General features: G+C 37.7%; 1 protein-coding gene across 1 annotated transcript in view; it reads right to left on the bottom strand.

The window, feature by feature from the left end:
* The window catches only part of LOC120413242 (mediator of RNA polymerase II transcription subunit 24), a 96,604-nt gene that overhangs the window by 34,792 nt on the left and 41,881 nt on the right, over positions 1 to 19,931 (bottom strand). The window lies entirely within an intron of this gene.

Raw genomic sequence — 19,931 nt, 5'->3', positions numbered from 1 at the left:
GTGCCCAAGGGGTGTAAATACTTGTTTTACATACTGTACACAACGAAAAATAAAATATATAGAAAAGTTCAAAATTTTGACGAAATGAAGCGCAAACAATAGAAAACCATTCAAAATAAAAATTTTGCGTTAATATTTTATTTGGGTTTGCTTTTTTAAAAATATTTATAAGACCATAAGAAGTAATTTTTTTGCATTTTTTTAGCTGCCAGGCCGTTTTAAATATTTTTCAAAGTTTGCCTCTGGCCAAAATCGAGGGGAGGGAGCAAAAAAAATGAAAAATTTAAATAACTAGCCTAGTATACCCCAAAAAAGGCGATGAGGCGGAATTCTTAAAGCTCATCCGAATTTCGATGGGTTTTTGCCACAGGAACAATGTTTTCACACAACGAAAAATTCCCAAAAATCGTTTACAAATCGCGAAACGCGATTTACTGAAAAAATGTGTCTTTTCATAGAAAATATCTTAGTTTGTTCTACAAAAAATGAAAAATGCATTCAAGTTACCGTATTTCACTTTAAATCTTAGTTAGGAAAAAAAACAATAATGTTTTGTATTCATAGAAAATTCCAGAAAGTCGTTATTTTCATTGACAGCATGTTAAATTTAGAAAAAATATTTTTTTGACTGAAATGTTTATCTATTTTTCACAAAAAAACCAACTAAACAAATTTTGCCACCAAACCCAATAAAACCATCATCATAGCTTGTAGGCAACTTTTTCCTAAACAATTTTGCTTTTTGAACAATTTGTCACTTCAGTGCCAAGATACAGCCATATTAGAAATATAAAAAGGGCGAATTTTCAAAATTCCCTTTAAACTAAATTTTATCACTTACATCACTGTTTCAACTACTGTCAGCATTTTTATGTTTCCAAACCTTTTGCATTTTCTATAAAAGCAATTTACAAGCAAATTCAATAATTATCATTTATTTGACTATGTGGTGTAAGCGGAATTGCGAAGAAAAGCATTTAAATAATTTTAATGCATCAAAATCACACTTTTTCCAAAATATTAATGAAAACCGCTTTGTAATGAAAACATATTATTTACATAAATACATATGTATGTTTTTTTTTTAATTAAAAAGCGGTTTGCATCAAAAATAAAAAAAAAACGTTTTGATGTACTAAAGGCGGTTAATTTTAAATGCTTTTCTTTGCAATGACGCAATGACGTCAAATAGTCAAATAAATGATAATTATTGATGTTGCTTGTAAATTGCCGTTATAAAACAATGCAAAAGGGTTGTAAACATAAAAATGCTGACAGTAGCTAAAACAGTGATGTAAGTGATAAAATTGAGTTTTCATAGGGAATTTGGAAAATTCGCCATTTTCATTCTACCAAAATGACTGGATCAAGGCACTGAAGTGACAAATTGTTCAAAAAGAAAAATTGTTTGATATAAACTTTGAAAAATATTTGCAACGGCCTTAAGGGGGGTAAGAAATGCAAAGAAATTCTAACAGATAATATATTTGCCTTTTTTGGCTTCGTCAAGAGTCAAATGACACGAACCTCAAAAAATTAGCCATAGCCTTATTATTCGTAGAAAAAATCCTATAATGTTATGCTTGACAATCTTTGATATAAAAATAAAAAGTAGAGGACCATTTTAATCCGATTTTAATATTTTTTTTCTTTTGAAAACCTAGAATTTGGATTCAGCTAGAAAAATGTATAAAATGTTTTACGTCACCTATTCAAATAAATTATTACCCTGGAAAAAAACTTACCCAATAGCGCACGTTTCGAGCCCATAAAAAATCTAATTCTTCACCCCGAAATAAAAAACCTCCGGGGTAATTACTCTTCCCAAAAACGTCAGTACACCGAATACACTTGGCCCAACCAACTGTGTGTGTGGTGCTTCTGCTGCTTCTGCTGCTGGACCATCAAGTTCACTGCAGCCAGCATGTTGTAATTTTACGGTACATTCACTGTAGAACATGTGTTTTTCTTTACGCGCCCTTTGTCTGGACATCATCCTAGAAGCGATGAACCGAGAGGCATGTTTATCTCTAGTTTACACCCGAAAAAAACGAAATTACGGCTATAAAAAAGCGATCTTTTGGTCTTTGGGAAAGATGTTGTGATTTTTCTTAATTTTCTAGTAAGAAAGTCTTCCACACTTGTACGAGGATTGCGACTGTGACCCTTGAACTATCTTCACCGGAGTCCCAGAATGATAAATGAGGTCTTAATGGGTGTCTTACCCGAGGCAGGCGACTCCTGAAGAAGGCGTTCTCGAGTTTGACAAATTTAACATTGTTCAAGTAGCACGGCGTCGCCACTTGAAACCACAAATCGCACAACAAGTGAACAACTTGACAAACGAGTTGATACTTGCGCTTCAGGAGGTCCTCAACAGAATTGTGCAGTCTGGGTCTGCAAGACCTGTCTACTGCAGAGGTCATGAAGTCACGAAGGAAGCGCGCCAAATGCTGCTCCTTTCCCCTTCTTTCGAGGTTATGAATTATTAAACTAGCGGGACGCTGATCTAAATATTTACATTACCACCGTTCTCGAAGAGAGATACATGATGGTTCTGGGTCTGGTCTGCTTCAAACCGAACGCATCGTGGCGACGACGATTCTTCGGATGCACATCTTCGGTGGGGATCGCAGCGATCATCATCAGAAGATGGAACACATCTTGACGAGCTGCCGTGTTAAGGCAAAGGGGTGTCAAGATTCCGTGTCGTTCTTGGAATCATGCGGTGGTAATCGTAATTGATAGAGGTGCTAAGTGAGCGATATCAAGCAACACGTCGTCCGTACAAATTGGCTTTCTCAAGTTTCACTCGTGGTGAAATGTCTCCAACCGAGTTCGGAAGCTGTGGGAAGTTACGGATTGAGACATGAACGAAAGAATCTTTGAAATGGCCGTCTTTGAGTTAATGAGAACGCTCTGAATGAAATAAAACTCATATTTTTCTTTATAATTCCGGTGTCACGAAAGGTATACCTTTCATTATTATATATTTAAAAAGGTTACAATTGTTTTAAAAAAAACCATTCTCCTTCCCAGCCAACCACCCAACATGTCTTGTGTGGCGCCAACACCCGGTCCAAAAACAACACCAAACATGTGCTCATCGGGTCACAAACAAGTGCAACCCAGCTTCATCGCCGTGCATGTGTCTCCTCCGCTTTTGTGCGAGTTGTCTCAACTCTGATGAAATTCGATCCTCAATTGATTTTCCCTCGGAAAACCCTGACTGGTCGTCGGTGTCTTGTCTACACTTCTTGTGCTTTGGAAAGCTGGTCAAATGCGATCATGACGCTAGAAAAATACCCTTTGGCGGCGGCATCCATTACTTGCCGTCTACGGAACACGATGGACAGGGCTGGACTTTAGCTGGGAACTTGAATGACCACACGATTGATTGCTTTAGTATTTGATAGAAAAAAATATTATTGAGCACGTTTTCTGGTATTCAAACATTTTAAAAATATATAAAAGATGGACAATTCTAAACGTTTTCCCACTCCGACCTTTATCATTTATTTTATGATTTGGATGACACTTTGTCCAATATGTCAAAAGAAGCCATTTTGCATAATTGGCTTTTTCATACAAGTCATCTGAATATTCGAAAATCTGCATCTTAAAAAGGGGTTTTCTGATCGATTTGGTGTCTTGGGCAAAATGAGAGCTCATGATTATGAGTGTTCAGAAAAAATGGGTCCTCGGTTAAATTCCCGAAATAAAAATAAATTTGAAAAACCCGAATATTAAAAAAAGAAGTTTAAAATAATCATGCAAATAAAAAAAAAATAAAAAAATGTTAAGGTTTAAAAAAAATTAAGAAATTGGGCTCGTTTTAAAATATATTGAACTTTTTATGAAACTCCAATGTACATCACCGCAAAACTTTTTTTTCTCGCAAAAAAAATCGTCAATACTTAGAAATTTATGAAACTTATGATTGCAAAACAACTGTAATGCATTTTAAAACACTTTTTTCATTCAAATGTTGACACCGTGGTCAGTAATTTCAATATTTTTGGATAATCGAACTTCGGATGATCGGAACTTCGGATAATCGAGGCTTCGGTTAAGTGTATGGAATGTATTTTGTGCAAAATTGAGTTATTTACAAGAAAACTCAAATAAAACGAAAATGCATACAAAATTTCGCTTCGTTTGCTACCCATATTGAAAGTTTTGAAAATTTAAGTAGTTTTTGAAAATACGGCATTTTGTGAAATTTTAGTGATTAAAAAACTCGATTAAAGTGAAAAAGCATACAAAATTTCTTTTTAATTGATACTTATATTGCAAATTATGAAAATATGAATACATTCGAAAAAAAGACGGTATTTTGAGAACAATGTTGAGTATTTACTACATTTTTAATAATATATTCCTAGTGAAAGCATTACAAATTTAACATGATATGGTTGAATTAAGTCGATTTTTAAACGATTTTAAAATTGAGTTATCGTTTATTATTAGCGATAAGATTATCGCCGATAGAATTAGCGAAATAACTATAACAATAGATTATCGTTATCGTCCCGACAATAACGATAGAACTTTCGTTATTGTTATCGAGCAATTTTATTTTATTTATTATTTTATCGCTAATTTAATCGTTTACAACTAGAGCGTCCAATTTCCCGTCCCGGGAAAAAATTTCCCGAGAATTCCCGGGATTTCCCGGAAAAAAATATTTCCCGTTTTTCGGGAAATTTGTAAATTTCCCGGGAATTCCCGAAATTCAAGCGGAAGTATACATTTTCTTAAATTTTTGGAACTTTTTTTTGAAAATGCTCTGAAAAAATAATAAATGAACAAACGCAACATGATTTTGTTCAATTAAATGTATTGTTTGGTTTATTTATAATTAATCAGATTATCAGAAATTATGATATCAGAATTATTCCTGATAATATTAATTTTTTAAGCAACTGGGAATAGATCTAGCTTAATTAGTATTACATTATTACAACTAGGTAAGCTTTTAACAGATTGCTGTTATTTCATCAAAACAATATTAACTCCTTACCTCCAAATTATAATTGAGATTTTTTTATGTTTTTATTTGCCATGATCAAATGAGATGAAAATCGAATTTGTGCAAAAAGAATTAATTCAATTGGTTGAATACCAGAGTGTAACAAAATTGACTTTTTGGCGGGCATTCAGGGGTTTGTTCCGGTGTGCATATTGAGCCTAAATCCCAAATATGAGCTTGATTCGACGTAACAGGAGCTGGCGGACGCCCTTCAATTTTAAATGGGATTTAGCCCGTAAAAAATTTTTTTTTCAAAAATGTCTATTTTTGAGGCACTTTGGCCACCAATGCGTTTACCAAAAACATCACTGGCGTGTGTAGTGAATGAGTGTGGCAGAGAAGAGAAGAATGAGAAGAGAGCATTCATGTAGCGTAATGAGAGAGCAGGTCAGCCGAGAGAGAAGTTGAGAATGTGTGTGTGAGAAAACGAGAAATAAATCAGTCGTGTGTTTTGCTTGAGCTTGAAACGACGCGTTATTTATCCTCATCCGAAATATTCCGAAATTCAGTGAAAAATCGGGCTTCAGTCACGACAATGGCGCAGTAAAAGCTCCCGCCGCGGCCTTCGTAAAGTTTTTCTTTTGTTTGATGGAAATTGAGTGTTTTACTTTGAATTACCTACGGCGGTTGACTTGTGGAAATAAAATTTTCTATGGAGCTGCTTGCAACCAAATGTTTAGGCAGCCAAGATGGCGTCGGCGTTTTCTTGCGGTGGCTGCGGAGAGAAATGTGTGCAACAGAAAAATGTGTGCGGTAATTTGTGTGCAGGTAACTTTGAAAGATCTGAAGCAGGAGCATTTGGAAAGAAATATGTGTAAACACGGACACCAAGTATTGACAGAATTGTCCCGCCAAGGTAAGCCGTTCAAACTCCTGGTCGATGTAAGACCTACTCGTGTGCAAACCTTCATATGAAATACGCTCCATTATCGGACCGATGTCAGGCCGTTGTTGGACGAAAAATGTTTGTTTTGTGGACCTTAGGCTGGATAGCAAAGTTATGCAAAATCATGGTTATTTGAAGAATTCGATGCTGCTGCACAGCATACTTTTTGTATATTGTCAAAATTCAATAAATTATTTAGTACTTGCCAATGAAAATGTTAAACACTGTAAATATTTGATGCTGAGTTAAGATCGGACTGCTGCTGGTGATAATGCCGATGTAGTACAGGTGCATTCGGTGCTCCGGGTGAAAGTGATTGAAAAGTTATTGCTTATTTTATAATATAAGCGGCCGGTTCGTTGCTGCTTGATATAATGTAATGGATGCCATTTTAGTGAGATTGTGCTTGGTAAGAAGGTGAACAGGTATTGCTACAACTAACCTGGTGTAGCGCCACGGATAAAGTAGCGTCTTGTGGAGCATACGCAATGAATTTTGTGGTAGAGATTTGTCAGGTTTGGTACTGCACTGCTCGGATTATTGTGGCTTTTGGTCCATCATCGGAATGTTTGGAGAAGATAAAAGTTCCGTTCGATGCTAACTTATTTTGTTGACATATATTGTAGTTGTTTGATAAAGGAGCATCGAAGAAAGTGCTGCAGAAGTGGTGTAGCTGCAGGTTTTGCGTGTGGTAAGCGTATCGTCTATGCAATGTTGTTGTGTCGTAAAGTTAAAGTTAAGGGAAACGGATAGATCTTATGTGGTCGGTGGCTACCAGATTTCAATTTTTATAGAAACTAATAGTAACACTAACATGTTATGGTTATTTTACTTAATGATTTATGAAAAGTAGTAAGACTTTCATAAGCTTGTTTTTATTATTGTGTTTGAACAGGAATGGAAAAGCGCAAACTTTTCAACTTTTCAGTAGGCATTAGACTACACATACTTTTGAAACAATGCTTGAGTCCCCTGTGAGGGTAGATCGTGGATGTTGAATGTATCATCTTGAGTCCCCTGTGAGGGTAGAGCGTGGATGTTGAGTGTATCAGCTTGAGTCCCCTGCGAGGGTAGAGCGTGGATGATAAATATTTGAGCTTGAGTCCCCTGTGAGGGTAGAGCGTGGATGATGAATCTTCGAGCTTGAGTCCCCTGCGAGGGTAGAGCGTGGATGATAAATATTTGAGCTTGAGTCCCCTGTGAGGGTAGAGCGTGGATGATGAATATTCAAGCTTGAGTCCCCTGTAAGGGTAGATCTTGGATGATAAAAAAAATTGAGCTTAAGTCCCCTGCGAGTGTAGAGCGTGGATGATGAATATTTGAGCTGGAGTCCCCTGTGAGGGTAAAGCGTGGATGATGAATCTTTGAGCTTGAGTCCTCTGCGAGGGTAGAGCGTGGATGATAAAATAAAATTGAGCTTGAGTTCCCTGCGAGGGTAGAGCGTGGATGATACATATTTGAGCTTGAGTCCCCTGCGAGGGTAGAGCGTGGATGATAAATATTTGAGCTTGAGTCCCCTGCGAGGGTAGAGCGTGGATGATAAAATAAAATTAAGCTTGAGTCCCCTGCGAGGGTAGAGCGTGGATGATAAATATTTGAGCTTGAGTCCCCTGTGAGGGTAGAGCGTGGATGATGAATCTTCGAATTTGAGTCTTCTGCGAGGGTAGAGCGTGGATGATAAAATAAAATTGAGCTTGAGTCCCCTGCGAGGGTAGAGCGTGGATGATGAATCTTCTAGCTTGAGTCCCCTGTGAGGGTAGAGCGTGGATGATAAATATTTGAGCTTGAGTCCCCTGTGAGGGTAGAGCATGGATGATGAATATTCAAGCTTGAGTCCCCTGTGAGGGTAGATCTAGGATGATAAAAAAAAATTGAGCTTGAGTCCCCTGCGAGGGTAGAGCGTGGATGATGAATATTTGAGCTTGAGTCCCCTGTGAGGGCAGAGCGTGGATGATGAATCTTCGAGATTGAGTCCTCTGCGAGGGTAGAGCGTGAATGATAAAATAAAATTGCGTAGAGCGTGGATGATAAATATTTGAGCTTGAGTCCCCTGTGAGGGTAGAGCGTGGATGATGAATCTTCGAGCTTGAGTCCTCTGCGAGGGTAGAGCGTGGATGATAAAATAAAATTGCGTAGAGCGTGGATGATAAATATTTGAGCTTGAGTCCCCTGTAAGGGTAGAGCGTGGATGATAAATCTTCGAGCTTGAGTACCCTGTGAGGGTAGATCGTGGATGTTGAATGTATCAGCTTGAGTCCCCTGCGAGGGTAGAGCCTAGAAGATGAAATATATTTTTAGCTCGAGTCCCGTGTGAGGTAAGAGCGCGAAGGATGAATCTCTGAGCTTGAGGAGCTGCGAGGATAGAGCTTGAGTCATCTGTGAGCGTATATGATGAATCATTGAGCTTGAGTACCCTATAGGGTAGCACGTGGATGTTTGAAAACGGTAGGCTCATCACCTTCATGATTGGATTTCCGGGAAGATTTAGTAAAAGATAAATCATATCGATTTATTTAAGTTGATAAAAGAATTTTCACATTTTCAATCTTTTAACGTGATGGTTTTAGAAATGATAGGCTCATAACCTACATAAATTAAATTTGAGCTCATGATTGGATTTCAGAGAAGATTTAGTGAAAGATAAATTTTATCGATTGTTGGAGAAGTTGGAAATAAAAATTCAGATTTTCAATATTGTTGGAGTAATTAATTAAAATCGATAGGCTTATAACCTTCACGACCTACGAGCCTTGAGCTTATTTTTGTGTCCAAAATATTCAAAATAAATGGAAAACCGGGTGAAAGTCACGACATTGGTTGGAATTCGTGTATCGGTATATTATCGGTTGTTGAACAAGCTAGTAAAGGAATTGTTTAGATTTCCAATCTGTTGAAGTGATGATTTGAGAAACGATAGGCTACACGACTTAAACTTGAGTTAATGATTTGATTCCGGGAAGATATAGAAATAGATAAATATCGATTTGTTGGAAAAATCGGTGATTTTTTTTTTTCGAAGTTTCAATCTTTCGAAGTGATGATTTCAGAATAGGTAGGCTTATAACCTACACGGCTTAAATTTGAGCCCATGGTTGAATTTTAGAAGATAAATTTTATCGATTGTTGGAGAAGTTGAGGAAAGATTTTTCTGATTTTTAATATTGTTAAAGTTATGGTTTAAGAATCGATAGGCTCATAACCTACACGACTCAATTTAGAGCTTATTTTTGTGTTCGATATATTCAAAATTCATGGAAAATCGGTTGAAAGTTACGACAATGATTGGAATTCGTATATTGGTGTATTATCGATTTTTTAACAAGCTGAAGTGAAGTGATGATTTAACAAACGATAGGCTTGTAACATAAACGACTTAAATTTGAGTTCATAATAGGGTCCTAAAGCCCTATGTAAATGTTTATGTCCAACGGTAAAAACACGATTAAAAACGTTACTTAATCCACCTTTAGGTGGTTGGTGCCTTCCTCATATTCATAAAGTCAATACATTCAGTAAAAATAGCAACATTCCCCCTTAACATGTTTAACAAATCAACTTTATTACTCATTTCTTTTGATATGGTTCGCAGACCATCAATATTTCTGGCTCATCGGCAAGGTCTGATAAAAAAAACCTATCCATCGATAGTTCGCATGGAAGATTCAGACAATATTTTTATCACAATATCTGAAATCAAACCTCTAAAAAGTGTATAAATAACACTTAAGTGCCAATAACTTTTAATAGGGTTGTCAGATCCTTGATGTTTTAGGCTCATTTGAAAGGTCTTTCGATTATCTAACTAACGATGGGTCGCATGATGGACCCGGACATCATTTTTACTGAAATATCTGAGATCCGGCCTCCAAAAAGTGTATAAATAACACTTAAGTGTCAATAACTTTTGATAGGATTGTCAGATCCTTGATGTTTTAGGCTCATTTGAAAGGTCTTTCGATTATCTAACTAACGATGGGTCGCATGATGGACCCGGACATCATTTTCATTGAAATATCTGAGATCCGGCCTCCAAAAAGTGTATAAATAACACATAAGTGCTAATAACTTTTGATAGGGTTATCAGATCTTCAATGTTTTGGGCTCATTGGAAAGGTCTTTTTAATACCTTTCTGAAAATGTATAACATGACAGGGTTTCTTACAAAAACCACCCTTTTTACAATCTTCCGGACATACGCCAAAATCGTTTTTTTAGCATAACTTTTGAAGTACTTTACTAAACTTCATAATTTTCAATAGGGACTTATGGGACCCCAAGACGAATCGAATGAGACCAAAACGGTCCAAATCGGTTAAGCCAGTGCTGAGATAATCGAGTGCATATTTTTTGGTGCACAGACCCACATCCCTACACACACACACACACAGACATTTGCTCAGAATTTGATTCTGAGTCGATAGGTATACGTGAAGGTGGGTCTACGAGGTCAAATTAAGAAGTTCATTTTTCGAGTGATTTTATAGCCTTTCCTCAGTAAGGTGAGGAAGGCAAAACCATTTCTGATCACTATTTGCCATTGCAATACAAAAAAAAAATACAAGGCAACATTTTTGATGGATCAACTTTGGTCCCCTTGGAACGAGCTGTCAATGACCTTTTCTTTCAAGAAGGGCCGTGAAGTTATTTTTTTAAATGATTTAAAAATTAATTTTAAATCCTTCGCGGTCGTACAAAGGATCATTGTACTCAGAAAAATAAGCTTTATCGTTGTGAACAATTATATCACAAATTTGAGCTTAATTTTAGGACCCAACTGGATTCAGGGAAGATATAGTAATAGATAAATAGAATCGATTGTTGGAAAGACTTTTGTTTTCAGATATTCAATCTTTGAGAAATGATTTATGGATAGAAAGGCTTAAATTCGAGCTCATGATTGGAATTCAGGAAAGACTCAATAAGAGGTAAATTTTATCGATGTTTGGGAAGTTGGATTTTTTTTTTCAGATTTTCAATATTGTTAAGGTGAAGCCGTTGATCATTTTCGAAGAAAATTGATCATGACTATAAAATAAAGTGATGATTTAAGAATCAAATGGCATCACTTGCAAGACTTAAATTTAAGCTTATTATTGGATTCGAGGAAGATGTAAAAAAAAGATGAATGTAAGTGATTTTTGAACAAGCTAGTAAAGGAATTGTTTAGATTTTCAATCTTTTTGAATTGATGATTGAGGAAACAATAGGCTACACGACTTGAATTTTAGCTCCTAATTAAATTTCTGCGAAGATTGTAGGGTATATTTCCAAATGTATTATTGTGGATTTAGTTGGTAGCTGGATTTTCTGGCATCTTCTCACGGTCATTGGAAACTGTCGTGGATAGGCCTAAGGGTGCCCAATTGGTGTGAAAAAGTTCAATTTATAGAAAAATTGTGGATTACAATTTTCATTTTAAATCACTTCTCCGACCTTAAGAATAATTGTTTGAACATGCTCGCAATTTTTTTATTCAGTCGGAAAAATATTATATTTCTTGAAAAAAGTTTCATTTATGTCCACATGATCACCCATAGTTCTGGCTCGATGCCGCCATCATGAGACCGCGTGCTCCGTTTGTTTGTCAACAAAGCTGCAGCTGGATGATGAGACGAAGTGAGGGGGGAGAGGTTTTGACATTTTTATGCTCGCATCTGACCCGCCGCCTATTTCGTCGGTCGTTGAGCCGAGTCCAGTTAGGAACTGATCGTACAATATTCAATCAATTAATTACACGATAGCTTTCGAAGTTGTCGTTTTTTTATTTCTTTAATTACAGGTAACCACGTTGACGTTGGGATTTTGGCTAATATGTGTCACGATCAAGGATACCGGAGAAGCATCTGCTGAAGCCGAATTCTGAAATGAGCTGAGTTTCCTGAATACCAAGGATCACCAAGCTGGTGTTAATCTGAATAGATGATTGAATTTTTAGAGTAGGAAAGAACGAGGATGTAGTGAATGAGTGTGGCAGAGAAGAGAAGAATGAGAAGAGAGCATTCATGTAGCGTAATGAGAGAGCAGGTCAGCCGAGAGAGAAGTTGAGAATGTGTGTGTGAGAAAACGAGAAATAAATCAGTCGTGTGTTTTGCTTGAGCTTGAAACGACGCGTTATTCATCCTTATCCGAAATATTCCGAAATTCAGTGAAAAATCGGGCTTCAGTCACGACAGCGTGTAGGCCAGATCCTTGCACATCTTTTGGTATACATAACATTAAAGTTTGGAGCACCCTGGGGCTCGGTACAGACCTTCAAAGTTTGGTATTTTTTCGAAAAATCGGCCCCGACAAAGTCAAATGGCGTCTCGGGCGTCGCGAGGTGCGACGCATATCTTTTTTGCCGGGGCCGATTTTTCGAGTGATGTTTTTGGTAAACGCAAAAAATAGACATTTTTGAAAAAAAGTATTTTTACGGGCTAAATCCCATTTAAAATTGAAGGGCGGAACGCCAGCTCCTGTTACGTCGAATCAAGCTCATATTTGGGATTTGGGCTCAGTATGCCCACCGGAACAAACCCCTGAATGCCCACCAAAAAGTAATTTTTGTTACATCCTATTGTATACCTAGTACTAAAGAAATTACAATTTGAAGTAAAAGAATTATAGAGCACTGGTGCAACTACAGGTGTTAGAGGGTTAAATGTGAAAAAATAGAAGACTTTTTGTGGAATGATGTTAATTTATCGTATAATTTAAATCATGTTACATAATAGTACAAAAAATAATCATTGAAAAATTACTTTCTACTGTTTGTTCTCGAAAAATGCAAAAATATATTCAAAGCTTATTTAAAATATTTGAAAACATTGGGTTGTTTGGAGTAAAACCAACACTAAAAAGCTTTACCATTTGTTCAAGAGCTGAAACCAGTATTTGTAATGGGTAATTCTCCGCCAACTCACACAGCAGTTGCCCCGACCCCTCTTCGATTTGCGTGAAACTTTGTCCTAAGGGTAACTTTTGTCCCTGATCACGAATCCGAGGTCCGTTTTTTGATATCTCGTGACGGAGGGGCGGTACGGCCCCTTCCATTTTTGAACATGCGAAAAAAGAGGTGTTTTTCAATAATTTGCAGCCTGAAACGGTGATGAGATAGAAATTTGGTGTCAAAGGCACTTTTATGTAAAATTAGACGACCGATTTGATGGCGTACTCAGAATTCCGAAAAAAAACGTATTTTTCATCGAAAAAAACACTAAAAAAGTTTTAAAAATTCTCCCATTTCCCGTTACTCGACTGTAAAAATTTTTGGAACATGTCATTTTAAGGGAAATTTAATGTACTTTTCGAATCTACATTGACCCAGAAGGGTCATTTTTTCATTTAGAACAAAATTTTTCATTTTAAAATTTCGTGTTTTTTCTAACTTTGCAGGGTTATTTTTTAGAGTGTAACAATGTTCTACAAAGTTGTAGAGCAGACAATTACAAAAATTTTGATATGTAAACATAAGGGGTTTGCTTATAAACATCACGAGTTATCGCGATTTTACGAAAAAAAGTTTTGAAAAAGTTGGTCGTTATCGATCACGGCCGTTCATGGTCACCCGCGACAGACACGGACGACGAAACAAAGAGAAACGCAAAAAGTAACTTTTTCAAAACTTTTTTTCGTAAAATCGCGATAACTCGTGATGTTTATAAGCAAACCCCTTATGTCTATATATCAAAATTTTTGTAATTGTCTGCTCTACAACTTTGTAGAACATTGTTACACTCTAAAAAATAACCCTGCAAAGTTAGAAAAAACACGAAATTTTAAAATGAAAATTTTTGTTTTAAATGAAAAAATGACCCTTCTGGGTCAATGAAGATTCGAAAAGTACATTAAATTTCCTTTAAAATGACATGTTCTAAAATTTTTTTACAGTCGAGTAACGAAAAATGGGAGAATTTTTAAAACTTTTTTAGTGTTTTTTCGATGAAAAATACGTTTTTTCGGAATTCTGAGTACGCCATCAAATCGGGCGTCTAATTTTACATAAAAGTCCCTTTGACACCAAATTTCTATCTCATCACCGTTTCAGGCTACAAATTATTGAAAAACACCTCTTTTATCGCATGTTCAAAAATGGAAGGGGTCGTACCGCCCCTCCGTCACGAGATATCAAAAAACGGACCTCGGATTCGTGATCAGGGACAAAAGTTACCCTTAGGACAAAGTTTCACGCAAATCGAAGAGGGGTCGGGGCAACTTTTCCCGATTTCGTGTGAGTTGGTAGAGAATTACCCTAATGAAAAACATAATTTTTGCATGTTTTTTTTTTTCTCATTTCAATAAACTGGTCATAGAGGCAAGCTTAAAATTGCTCATCAAAAAATACCAAAATAAATTTTCTTGTAGTTGGATGATTTTTTACAGCTTGACTGTTAATTGATCTTCATACTTATTTAAACAATCAATGTCCTATACAATTTTGTTGCATAATATTAATTTAAACCAAGATCATAATAATTTTCAATAAAATTAAAAATTCCCGGGAATTCCCGGGATTTCCCGGGAAATTGGCTGAAAATTTCCCGTTTCCCGGGAAATTTGTAATCCCGGGAAATTGGACGCTCTATTTACAACCATGGAAAAAATATGAATTTTTTAAAATCGTTTCTGAGTTATCGACATTTTTAGGTGAAATTTTTCGATAGTTTTACTATTTTTATTATTTTTTTTTATTGAGCAGTAGCAGTAAAATATTTCGTGAAGGAAAAGCACCCCTGCAAAAATTCTATTTGTGAAATAATAAACAATAGTTAAAATTTTAACTCTTTTCAATAATTTTTTTAATCCAAATATTTTTTCGATTATAAACAATAACAAGATTTTTTTTATATAAAAAAAAACAAAGAATTTTCATTGACTTAAGAGCCAAATGAAAGCGAAAACTGTGCCAAAATTAACCTGCAAAGTCCTGCCAAAGACCACCAGCTGACCTCCATATAGTGTTCCCAGCTTTTTCCACCTTCAAATAAAACTAGGAAATAAATCTCAAATGCGTGGCGGGGCGCTACATTGAGACTCTGGCATGTCTGGTCTCTGTTCCCCCAAAGCAATATGTGGTGCTCGTGGCAATTAATTTTCTTTTCCCCATGACTCGCGGCAGACAAATTGCTGCTAATTGAATTAAATGGTAGAAAAATAAATCTTTGAGCAACAAGCTAAGCAGCATAGTGGAGCCGAGCTGGGCCTATTTATTATGATTTTTCTTCCTAAGAAGATATAAAGAAACCTTTTCTTGTGAAAATTTGATTGTGGAATCAGCTAAATTGACATAATTTGAAAAAGAATCATGTCAATTATCGACACCTTCCGGCGAGATCAAAGAGTTCCAGTTTGAAGGTTACCAACTTCTGGCAGCTCGTCAAATCCTGGCTTGAATTTTAAACGCGCCGAACAAACACTTTTCACACTTTTTGAAACACGTCATAAAGACGGGGGAAAAGCCGCCAATTTTCCACTGAACTGAAATTCCAAACCCTCGCACGCGAAGGCAGCAGCTTAGTTCGCGCCTTCGCACACGATTTTAAGCTCCGAGTTTTGCTTTAATCTCTTTACCCTCCCTTCGCCCCAAAGTGAGTGAAAAGTGAAACGCACCAGAGATCAGCTCGGCGAGATTTTCAAATACCGGAAGGCGAGCGTTTTGAGCGTGAAAATTTTCATGAAAAATGAATTTCCTTCTCACTTTGCCCGGGTTGCGATGAAACCCGGTCACATTGACGAACTTTGATGAGGATCAGTGTTTGATCATCCATTTGGGATCGATTTAAAAGGGGGAAATGCATTTGACGCCCGCAAATCAAAGTCGTCAATTTCTCCTAGCTTGAAAGGTTAGGAGGGAGAGTGCATCCCAGCTCTGTACCACGCGATTTATAAATTAATTAGTGTAAAAACATTAAAATGTCATAATTCTGGGGGCCCCCCTGTTTACATTACGGCTAATTATAAGCTTTATTTACGCTGAGAAATGCCGGCCCGAACACGGGATTCGATGGCTGGCTGGCTAGTTGTGTAAACAATGCAATATAGAATAAGATTTGAACACGCGGTTTTCCTCGGAAAAGTCGTGAAAATAGATAGCCGGTAGTAGTAGACGATGGCGATGCCGGTTGGATGACTGGAAATATTAGAAAATTTCATTGTAATCATTTTAATCAAATTTGTCTTTTTTTTATTCGTGAAGGTTGCTAGCAAATTCATTCTCCCCAAAAACCGGAAATGGATTTTATTACACCTTTTGGTGGAATTTTGAAATTTTTGCTTTCCCCCTACAAGCGACCCTTAACACTTAACCGATTTGGCCCAAAATTGGCACAGTTACCTATTTTTTTCTGAAGAATCGAGTCAGGGGGTATCTTTTACGATTTTCCAAAATTTTATTTTTTTTCTTGTCACACTACTGTACGTAAGATACTGGTACGTAAATATTAAAAAATCTGTAACTTTTGAAGGATTTTTCTGATCGGTTTGGTGGCTTCAGCTCCCTCCGTGTACGCACGAGAGCATGCAGCTAGTGCTCAGTGCTCCATCGTTTTTTCGATTTTTTTCGCCGTAATTGATTGTGGTTACCCGCGAGTTTGCTTCTCCAGCATGCCAAAGGCCGGCCGTGGCCGTGGCAGTTCGAGTGCGGCCTCGAAAAACCCGCGAAGTTCGTCTACCGGCCGTGTGCAAAAAGGTAAACAAACCAACGCCGTGTCGACCGCCATCGCGCAGGGGAGCGTGAGCGCAGAAGGAATCGACAAAAAGTTACTACACCCCGGATATGTTCCAAGATCACCAGTGCGAACCCGTTCGGGTACCTCCGGTGCCACGACCAGTGGCACATCAACATCCGCCAACATTCCCATCAGGAACGAGTTTCAGATGCTGAGCGACGACGAAGAAAACAACAACAACAACACCGACGGTAGCACAACCGACGACGACGACGACGATGATGGTCGTGCACGGAAAAAAGTGTCGACGTCAAAACAGAACAATTCTCCTACGGAACGAAGACCACCTCCAATTTTTGTTTTGGACACGTTGGCGGACGATGTTGACGAGTTGCTGGAAGGCCTCGGATATTGTCTAAAAATCGGCAAGTCGTCAGTGCAAGTGATCACACTGACCAAAAAGAATTTCGACCTGGTGCTTGAAGAATTGAAGCGTAGCAACTTCAACTTCTACACATTCAACCCCGAGAAGCCCCCTGTCAAGGTCGTCTTACAGGGTTACCAAGACCGTCCAGTTTCCGACCTGAAGAAGCACCTTTCGGACGCCGGAATAAAACCGCGGGAGACAAAAGTGCTATCGCGCAAAACAACGGTAACAGGTACACATACACTGTACCTGTTGTACTTCGACCGCGGCACCGTCAAGATCCAAGACCTGCGGCGGACTAAGACGTTGGACGGTTTTTGGGTAAACTGGCGGTTTTACGCCAAGAACCCGACGGACGTAGCGCAATGCCACCGTTGCCAGAAATTCGGCCACGGCTCGCGGAACTGCAACCTCCGGCCCCGCTGCGTGAAGTGCGGTGAGTCACACCTCTCGGAGGCGTGCGCACTGCCACGAAAGGCGGACTTGGGGGACAAGGCAGAACAAACCAAGCCGCGCGTAAAGTGCGCGAACTGTGACGGCAACCATACCGGCAATTACCGCGGATGCGTCGCGCGCAAGGCCTACCTCGAGGAGCAGGAAAAGAGGAAGAAAAAAGCGTCCCACCCTCCTCAGCGAAGTACGAGCGCAGCCGTTCCTGCAGCTGGACAGCGTACGGTTCCAGCGGAAAACTCAGCGTTCCCTCCTGGTTGGGGGCGTTCGTTCGCCAGCGTGGTCGCTGCCGGTAGCGGCAGTACGGCCCAGCAAGAAGTCACCGGGGAAGATCTCTTCACCCTGCCGGAGTTCTTTGCTCTCGCGGGGGAGATGATGACGCGGTTTCGGAGCTGCCGGAACAAGGCAGAACAATTCCTGGCCCTTGGGGAACTGATGATCAAACACATCTACAAAGGAAATTACCTGTGATCTAGATATAAGCTTTCTCTTCCTCTATCCCCTTTCCTTTGCAATTTCTGTAAGTTTTTATTTATAGTTTTTTCTTACTCTTGCTAGTGCCTTAGTTAAAGAAATAATTGTTCCTAAATGGATTATGATGCAACACACAGCTGTAAGGAACTCCAAAACTCTGTTATGCACTTCAAAATAACTCATTGTATCTTGATTATTCACCAATAAAACCGAATTGAATTGAATTGAATTGTTTGGTGGCTTCGGCAAAGTTATGGGCAGTTATGGGTACTGATGAGGACTATTCAAAAAAAAAGTATACTGAAAAGAATTGCCGATTTTTAAATTAATTTGTTTAAACAAAATTTCAATTCCCCAAATCCGTAAGTTTGAATTTTTTATATGTTTTGGGGAACAAAAAAATCGCAACTTTTAAACCAAAGAGGCATGGAAAAAAATTGCCGCAGAGTTATAATTTTGTGGAAAAAAAATAGAAATTTTGTGGCCTCAGTTTTTAATGTAAATTTTTTTTTAAATGCTGTCCAATCATGAAAATATGTTTTTCGAAGAGTTCAGAAAATTCCCAACTGCCTAAGAGACAATGAAAATTAGACCTCTGGTGGCTGAAATACAGCGAGTAAAAGAAAAATAAACAAGAAGATGAAGTTTTTTAAGTCTCATCCAAACATTCCCACATTTTCTAATGTCAGTATCTCAGCAACTTATTGTCCAATTTTCATTGTTGAAAAATTAAGCATTGGTGGAATTTGTATGACCTTTTCATTAAAATGATGTTTTTGCGCAGATTGTGAGAGTGTGACCCAGAGGTGCCCAAAGGTTTTGATTGGCGTGGAAAATTTGAAGCTCGCATTAATGCAATTACGCTGTTACGGGCCTGTTCAAGGTGGAAGGGGAGAGAGAAAAAAGTACAATGTGCACAACACAGAACAAAAGTAAACATTTAAATAACAAGCCATGGTTTCAACATGTCAATGAAAAAGTGTTGTAAATGCATTATATTACAATACTGTTGTTTTTCTTTTTTTTTCTTCAAAAAAATTCAAAAAAATAGCGACGAGAAGCCAAGTTAAGCCGTTTTGCACGACACATTTATTTGTAATTTTTTGACGAAGAGAAATTGAAAACGGTATTTTAAGAGCGAGTCCACGAGCAAAGCATACCCATCTCGCATCGACCTCACCAATCTGCCTGAAATTTTCAGGGGTTGTTTGTACATATGAAACTAGCATCTGGCCAAAATATGAGCACTCTAGGTCAACGGGAAGTGGGGCAAATCGGGACACAATGTTTGAAGGTTCAAAACGTCAAAAATCGAAAAAAGGCTATAACTTAGGCAAAATTCAATTTAATGTCAAAATTCAAAATGCATCTGAAAGGACTTAAAAATTGCAACAAAATGCAGGGTAGAGCATCCTAATTGGTTAAATCTAAAGGGAGTTATTGGCATTTTAGTGAAAAAATAGCATAATTTTAAAACTCAAATAAAAAAGTGTTCCATCCAGATATCAACTCGGTTCGACCTGCAGCTTGTAGGGGACATCTGGGACTAAATCTGAGACTGAGAACGCTTTGGGTAAGGCAGTTTAACATATTAAATAGACACTTTTACTTTTAGTGAATTTTTTGGTTGTAAATTTTTGCTCGGAGGACCCCTTAGATCAAATTTTCCGGTGATAATTTCGTGTTCCTGAGACAAGTTCACAATAGAAACATACACAAAAATGTTTATTTTCATCCATTTTAACCCTTTAAAAAATGAAAGTAAAAAAAATAAGAAGCTGCTTTTTTTCTGGTGTCATCTAGTATCCTTAACATTAGTAAAATCCCTGCCAATAAATAAAGTTGTATATTTCGGGTATAAATACCATGAAATCATCGTAAGCAACCATGCGCACCCATGTTTGTCTATGGAGGTAGCAAAAATTAGAGGGTGCGCATGGTTGCCTAAGAAGATTCCGTACAATTATACGTGAAATTTACAATTTTATTCGTTGGTAGGGATTGATTTTCAATTCT

The sequence above is a fragment of the Culex pipiens genome, chromosome 3, assembly GCF_016801865.2.
Source record: "Culex pipiens pallens isolate TS chromosome 3, TS_CPP_V2, whole genome shotgun sequence".
NCBI lineage: Eukaryota > Metazoa > Arthropoda > Insecta > Diptera > Culicidae > Culex > Culex pipiens.
Note: the sequence above shows the minus strand (reverse complement) of the source record. Positions and strands in the feature narration are given on the sequence as shown.